Genomic DNA, 8,121 nt, shown 5'->3' with positions numbered 1-8,121 from the left:
AATCACATTTTTTGGTAGAATCATGCAGGATTGAAATTTTTGATGGTTTTTTACTCCTCTCAACAGCCCAAACAAGTTTCTAAAAGGATGAGTTTGCAACTACTTTACTTTTGGAGAAAATTCAAAACATTCATTATTCAATAGGGCCCAAACTATCAAAAACCAGCGGTTTCAATGAACACACATTTCTTGGTAGAATCATGCAGGACTGAAATTTTTGATGTTTTTCTACTCCTCTCATGAGCCCAAACAAGTCTCTAAAAGCATGAGTTTGCAACTACTTTACTTTTGGAGAAAATTCAAAACATTCATTATTCAATAGAGCCCAATAGCAAAAATCAGGTTTTGAATGAAGAATCACATTTCTTGGTAGAATCATGCAGGATTGAAATTTTTGATGGTTTTTTTACTCCTCTCAACAGCCCAAACAAGTTTCTAAAAGGATGAGTTTGCAACTACTTTACTTTTGGAGAAAATTCAAAACATTCATTATTCAATAGGGCCCAAACTATCAAAAACCAGCGGTTTCAATGAACACGCATTTCTTGGTAGAATCATGCAGGACTGAAATTTTTGATGTTTTTCTACTCCTCTCATGAGCCCAAACAAGTCTCTAAAAGCATGAGTTTGCAACTACTTTACTTTTGGAGAAAATTCAAAACATTCATTATTCAATAGAGCCCAATAGCAAAAATCAGGTTTTGAATGAAGAATCACATTTCTTGGTAGAATCATGCAGGATTGAAATTTTTGATGTTTTTTTACTCCTCTCAACAGCCCAAACAAGTTTCTAAAAGGATGAGTTTGCAACTACTTTACTTTTGGAGAAAATTCAAAACATTCATTATTCAATAGGGCCCAAACTATCAAAAACCAGCGGTTTGAATGAACACACATTTCTTGATAGAATCGTGCAGGACTGAAATTTTTGATGTTTTTCTACTCCTCCCATGAGCCCAAACAAGTCTCTAAAAGCATGAGTTTGCAACTACTTTACTTTTGGAGAAAATTCAAAACATTCATTATTCAATAGAGCCCAATAGCAAAAACCAGCGTTTTGAATGAAGAATCACATTTCTTGGTAGAATCATGCAGGATTGAAATTTTTGATGGTTTTTTACTCCTCTCAACAGCCCAAACAAGTTTCTAAAAGGATGAGTTTGCAACTACTTTACTTTTGGAGAAAATTCAAAACATTCATTATTCAATAGGGCCCAAACTATCAAAAACCAGCGGTTTCAATGAACACACATTTCTTGGTAGAATCATGCAGGACTGAAATTTTTGATGTTTTTCTACTCCTCTCATGAGCCCAAACAAGTCTCTAAAAGCATGAGTTTGCAACTACTTTACTTTTGGAGAAAATTCAAAACATTCATTATTCAATAGAGCCCAATAGCAAAAATCAGGTTTTGAATGAAGAATCACATTTCTTGGTAGAATCATGCAGGATTGAAATTTTTGATGGTTTTTTACTCCTCTCAACAGCCCAAACAAGTTTCTAAAAGGATGAGTTTGCAACTACTTTACTTTTGGAGAAAATTCAAAACATTCATTATTCAATAGGGCCCAAAATATCAAAAACCAGCGGTTTGAATGAACACACATTTCTTGGTAGAATCGTGCAGGACTGAAATTTTTGATGTTTTTCTACTCCTCTCATGAGCCCAAACAAGTCTCTAAAAGGATGAGTTTGCAACTACTTTACTTTTGGAGAAAATTCAAAACATTCATTATTCAATAGAGCCCAATAGCAAAAACCAGCGTTTTGAATGAAGAATCACATTTCTTGGTAGAATCATGCAGGATTGAAATTTTTCATGGTTTTTTACTCCTCTCAACAGCCCAAACAAGTTTCTAAAAGGATGAGTTTGCAACTACTTTACTTTTGGAGAAAATTCAAAACATTCATTATTCAATAGGGCCCAAACTATCAAAAACCAGCGGTTTCAATGAACACACATTTCTTGGTAGAATCATGCAGGACTGAAATTTTTGATGTTTTTCTACTCCTCTCATGAGCCCAAACAAGTCTCTAAAAGCATGAGTTTGCAACTACGTTACTTTTGGAGAAAATTCAAAACATTCATTATTCAATAGAACCCAATAGCAAAAATCAGGTTTTGAATGAAGAATCACATTTCTTGGTAGAATCATGCAGGATTGAAATTTTTGATGGTTTTTTACTCCTCTCAACAGCCCAAACAAGTTTCTAAAAGGATGAGTTTGCAACTACTTTACTTTTGGAGAAAATTCAAAACATTCATTATTCAATAGGGCCCAAAATATCAAAAACCAGCGGTTTGAATGAACACACATTTCTTGGTTGAATTGTGCAGGACTGAAATTTTTGATGTTTTTCTACTCCTCTCATGAGCCCAAACAAGTCTCTAAAAGCATGAGTTTGCAACTACTTTACTTTTGGAGAAAATTCAAAACATTCATTATTCAATAGAGCCCAATAGCAAAAATCAGGTTTTGAATGAAGAATCACATTTCTTGGTAGAATCATGCAGGATTGAAATTTTTGATGGTTTTTTTACTCCTCTCAACAGCCCAAACAAGTTTCTAAAAGGATGAGTTTGCAACTACTTTACTTTTGGAGAAAATTCAAAACATTCATTATTCAATAGGGCCCAAAATATCAAAAACCAGCGGTTTGAATGAACACACATTTCTTGGTAGAATCGTGCAGGACTGAAATTTTTGATGTTTTTCTACTCCTCTCATGAGCCCAAACAAGTCTCTAAAAGGATGAGTTTGCAACTACTTTACTTTTGGAGAAAATTCAAAACATTCATTATTCAATAGAGCCCAATAGCAAAAACCAGCGTTTTGAATGAAGAATCACATTTCTTGGTAGAATCATGCAGGATTGAAATTTTTGATGGTTTTTTACTCCTCTCAACAGCCCAAACAAGTTTCTAAAAGGATGAGTTTGCAACTACTTTACTTTTGGAGAAAATTCAAAACATTCATTATTCAATAGGGCCCAAACTATCAAAAACCAGCGGTTTCAATGAACACACATTTCTTGGTAGAATCATGCAGGACTGAAATTTTTGATGTTTTTCTACTCCTCTCATGAGCCCAAACAAGTCTCTAAAAGCATGAGTTTGCAACTACGTTACTTTTGGAGAAAATTCAAAACATTCATTATTCAATAGAACCCAATAGCAAAAATCAGGTTTTGAATGAAGAATCACATTTCTTGGTAGAATCATGCAGGATTGAAATTTTTGATGGTTTTTACTCCTCTCAACAGCCCAAACAAGTTTCTAAAAGGATGAGTTTGCAACTACTTTACTTTTGGAGAAAATTCAAAACATTCATTATTCAATAGGGCCCAAAATATCAAAAACCAGCGGTTTGAATGAACACACATTTCTTGGTTGAATTGTGCAGGACTGAAATTTTTGATGTTTTTCTACTCCTCTCATGAGCCCAAACAAGACTCTAAAAGGATGAGTTTGCGGGGGCGTGGTTTGCAGGGGACAGGAGCAGACGTGTTTTGCTGAGCTCCTGTTATTTCCCCTATTTAAGCCTGCAAAAGCTTACTTTTAAAGCAGAACTTTTGACTCTTAAACTTTCTAAGAATGCCTGGAATAAAGAAGAACCCGGATCCGAAGAAAAACAACTTTAATACTGGATTAAACAGTTCTCTGAAGAGATCTGAAGGAGGCCTGCCTTCCAAAACAAAGCCGCGGCCTGGATTTACAGCACCCGGCCAAGAGAAGTGGAAGGAGATGACTCAGCTTGACCAGCAGACTCCCTGGGCTGTAGGCGCTAAAGAAACATCGCAGACAGCGACCCCAGTACTTCAATGGTCAAGCCTGCTGAAGTGTCGGGAGATCCCGGGGAGATTTACAGGAAAAACCTCCCCGGGGTCGGTACTGGAAAGAGAATTTATAACAAAATTTAAAGCAGCTACTGGAATAACACTTAATTCATTGGGGGAGTTAGATGAAAAGGGAATGGAGGAAAGGTGGGGTGAAACAGCATTGTATATAATGGACGAGATGGCTAAGAGGGAGAGATTGGTATTAATGGAGGAAATGGAAATGATAAGCTCTATTACAGTGGAACAGACACATAATAATAGAGATGATCCCAAGAGGAGGGGGGAGGAATTAAATGTTTCTAATGATATAAGCTTTGGCATAGGGGATAGCTTTAAGTTATGTGACAGGGTGGTAATGGGGGATGAAGACCAACAGGATTACACTACAACCTTAATAGGACATAACCAGCATAGGCCCCTTTCACCCATTTTAATTATTGATGGTAGACTTAGACATGAAGCACCAATATTTATCCCAAAAAAGGATGAGAAGGTACTTTATGGGTCATGGCAAGGGGAAGAAATAGAGACTCAAAGTTTTGAATTTTCTGGGCCCAGTGACCACTCAGGGGATTTATCTGATCAAGCAAATAATTCGTATAACTCATTAGAGGATTTGCAAGGTATACATTTAGAGGACAATTCGGAGTTGGGGTCACCTGAACATAGACGTAGTGATATATCTGTTAGTACAGATTCTGAATTTAATCCTCCAGATTTTTCTTCAGAAGATGAGCAAGAGGGTAACTCTGAATATGAAGGGAATGACCATAGGAAGGAAAAATATAGTACACCTATCACATCATTAATTGACACAATACCTGCATCTGATGGTTATCCTACAGAGGATTTCCTAATTAAATTAGTTAAAGCTTTATTAATATCTGTTGAAACACTTAGGGGGAATTCTATTATAGGGGAAAATTCAGAAGCAACTTGTACGTCAGAGCTTTTCTTAAAAGAACTCTTCCAAAAAGTGCTGCTTTCCTTCCTGGAAGGACTTAATTCTAAACCTACAACAACCTCAGTTATTCCTACAAGAATTTATTTTCACTTGCAAAATCTGCAGAAAAAATTCAAGAAGACATAGACTTCTTCAGAAATAATCTGGCTATATATGAAGACTTTAAGAGGAAAAACAACGTTAAGATTAGGGGAATCCCAGAGAAAGTCCCTGCCTTTCAATTAAACAATTAAATCTCCTCAATGATTCATCAAATTATCCCTCACACAAGCAAGATAAACCTGATTGAGAAAGCCTTTAGAGTCCGCAGACCTCCTTCCCTCCCGTCTGACGTTCCCAGAGATGTCATTGTCTCATTTTATCCTAATGGGATTAGAAATATATTGCTGAACATTGCTAAAGATCCGCTGTTTCTCTCATCATCTTATAGCCACCTATCCTTCTATAAAGATTTTTCCAAGGACACATGGAAGAAAAGAAGATCATTCCAAGCAATAACGAAGGAACTTCGTTGTGCTAATATTTCTTATACTTGGACCCAAAATTCCTCACTCCAGATAAAGTTTGCAGCAAAGAAGTTTCTCATTTCTTCCTTGGAAGAGGGTATGAAATTTTTGAAAAATATTGGAAGATTGCCCTCGGCAGACTCACCTGGGATCTCGAAACTTCTTAAAGCAGACATCAACCCTCCGTGAAGATGTCTAAAGATTACAAAACTTTAAGATGGTGGCAGACTTGTTCTTCTTTATATTATATTTTTTTTTTTTTAGGAGTAAAATTATTCATGTTTTTAAATCTACAAAGATTCGGGCACTAATAATAGTAGTACGTTTTAACAGGGCAAATTATTTGTGTTTAACAGATTACAACTAGGAAGATTACGAAGTATAATTATAATTATATATATATATATATTATATTTATGTAGAATAAGCAGGTATCTGCTTTGTAGCTTTGTTTGAACCTTATTTACCCCAATCGGTCCTAGAGCCACCTTGTGTGGTTTAGGATGGGGGGGTAAAGCCTCCAAACAGGTCCTAGACCACTTAGTGGTTACGGACGGGACAGGTAACATGCAACTATAGCTTTTTGTACATATGACGTAATATGGTACTTTATGTTTGTATACCTGTCTATCCCCCATCTGGGGGTCTCCCTCTACTTACAGGGGGTATCCTTTTCTCACCTAACCTTTTCCCACTTTCTTTCCTATCCTGTTAAAAATTCTGAAACGTTAATAAAAAATATTTAAATAAAAAAAAGGATGAGTTTGCAACTACTTTACTTTTGGAGAAAATTCAAAACATTCAATATTCAATAGGGCCCAAACTATCAAAAACCAGCGGTTTGAATGAACACACATTTCTTGGTAGAATCATGCAGGACTGAAATTTTTGATGTTTTTCTACTCCTCTCATGAGCCCAAACAAGTCTCTAAAAGCATGAGTTTGCAACTACTTTACTTTTGGAGAAAATTCAAAACATTCATTATTCAATAGAGCCCAATAGCAAAAATCAGGTTTTGAATGAAGAATCACATTTCTTGGTAGAATCATGCAGGATTGAAATTTTTGATGGTTTTTTACTCCTCTCAACAGCCCAAACAAGTTTCTAAAAGGATGAGTTTGCAACTACTTTACTTTTGGAGAAAATTCAAAACATTCATTATTCAATAGGGCCCAAACTATAAAAAACCAGCGGTTTGAATGAACACACATTTCTTGATAGAATCGTGCAGGACTGAAATTTTTGATGTTTTTCTACTCCTCTCATGAGCCCAAAAAAGTCTCTAAAAGGATGAGTTTGCAACTACTTTACTTTTGGAGAATATTCAAAACATTCATTATTCAATAGAGCCCAATAGCAAAAACCAGCGTTTTGAATGAAGAATCACATTTCTTGGTAGAATCATGCAGGATTGAAATTTTTGATGGTTTTTTACTCCTCTCAACAGCCCAAACAAGTTTCTAAAAGGATGAGTTTGCAACTACTTTACTTTTGGAGAAAATTCAAAACATTCATTATTCAATAGGGCCCAAACTATCAAAAACCAGCGGTTTCAATGAACACACATTTCTTGGTAGAATCATGCAGGACTGAAATTTTTGATGTTTTTCTACTCCTCTCATGAGCCCAAACAAGTCTCTAAAAGCATGAGTTTGCAACTACGTTACTTTTGGAGAAAATTCAAAACATTCATTATTCAATAGAACCCAATAGCAAAAATCAGGTTTTGAATGAAGAATCACATTTCTTGGTAGAATCATGCAGGATTGAAATTTTTGATGGTTTTTTACTCCTCTCAACAGCCCAAACAAGTTTCTAAAAGGATGAGTTTGCAACTACTTTACTTTTGGAGAAAATTCAAAACATTCATTATTCAATAGGGCCCAAAATATCAAAAACCAACGGTTTGAATGAACACTCACATTTCTAGGTAGAATCGTGCAGGACTGAAATTTTTAATGTTTTTCTACTCCTCTCATGAGCCCAAACAAGACTCTAAAAGGATGAGTTTGCAACTACTTTACTTTTGGAGAAAATTCAAAACATTCATTATTCAATATCCCAATAGCAAAAACCAGCGTTTTGAATGAAGAATCACATTTCTTGGTAGAATCATGCAGGATTGAAATTTTTCATGGTTTTTTACTCCTCTCAACAGCCCAAACAAGTTTCTAAAAGGATGAGTTTGCAACTACTTTACTTTTGGAGAAAATTCAAAACATTCATTATTCAATAGGGCCCAAACTATCAAAAACCAGCGGTTTGAATTAACACACATTTCTTGATAGAATCGTGCAGGACTGAAATTTTTGATGTTTTTCTACTCCTCTCAATGAGCCCAAAAAAGTCTCTAAAAGGATGAGTTTGCAACTACTTTACTTTTGGAGAATATTCAAAACATTCATTATTCAATAGAGCCCAATAGCAAAAACCAGCATTTTGAATGAAGAATCACATTTCTTGGTAGAATCATGCAGGATTGAAATTTTTGATGGTTTTTTACTCCTCTCAACAGCCCAAACAAGTTTCTAAAAGGATGAGTTTGCAACTACTTTACTTTTGGAGAAAATTCAAAACATTCATTATTCAATAGGGCCCAATCTATCAAAAACCAGCGGTTTCAATGAACACACATTTCTTGGTAGAATCATGCAGGACTGAAATTTTTGATGTTTTTCTACTCCTCTCATGAGCCCAAACAAGTCTCTAAAAGCATGAGTTTGCAACTACTTTACTTTTGGAGAAAATTCAAAACATTCATTATTAAATAGAGCCCAATAGCAAAAATCAGGTTTTGAATGAAGAATCA

Source organism: Dendrobates tinctorius, unplaced genomic scaffold (assembly GCF_039654945.1).
Source record: "Dendrobates tinctorius isolate UK_male_01 unplaced genomic scaffold, ASM3965494v1 ptg000446l, whole genome shotgun sequence".
Classification (NCBI taxonomy): domain Eukaryota; kingdom Metazoa; phylum Chordata; class Amphibia; order Anura; family Dendrobatidae; genus Dendrobates; species Dendrobates tinctorius.
This window is presented reverse-complemented; position numbering follows the sequence as displayed.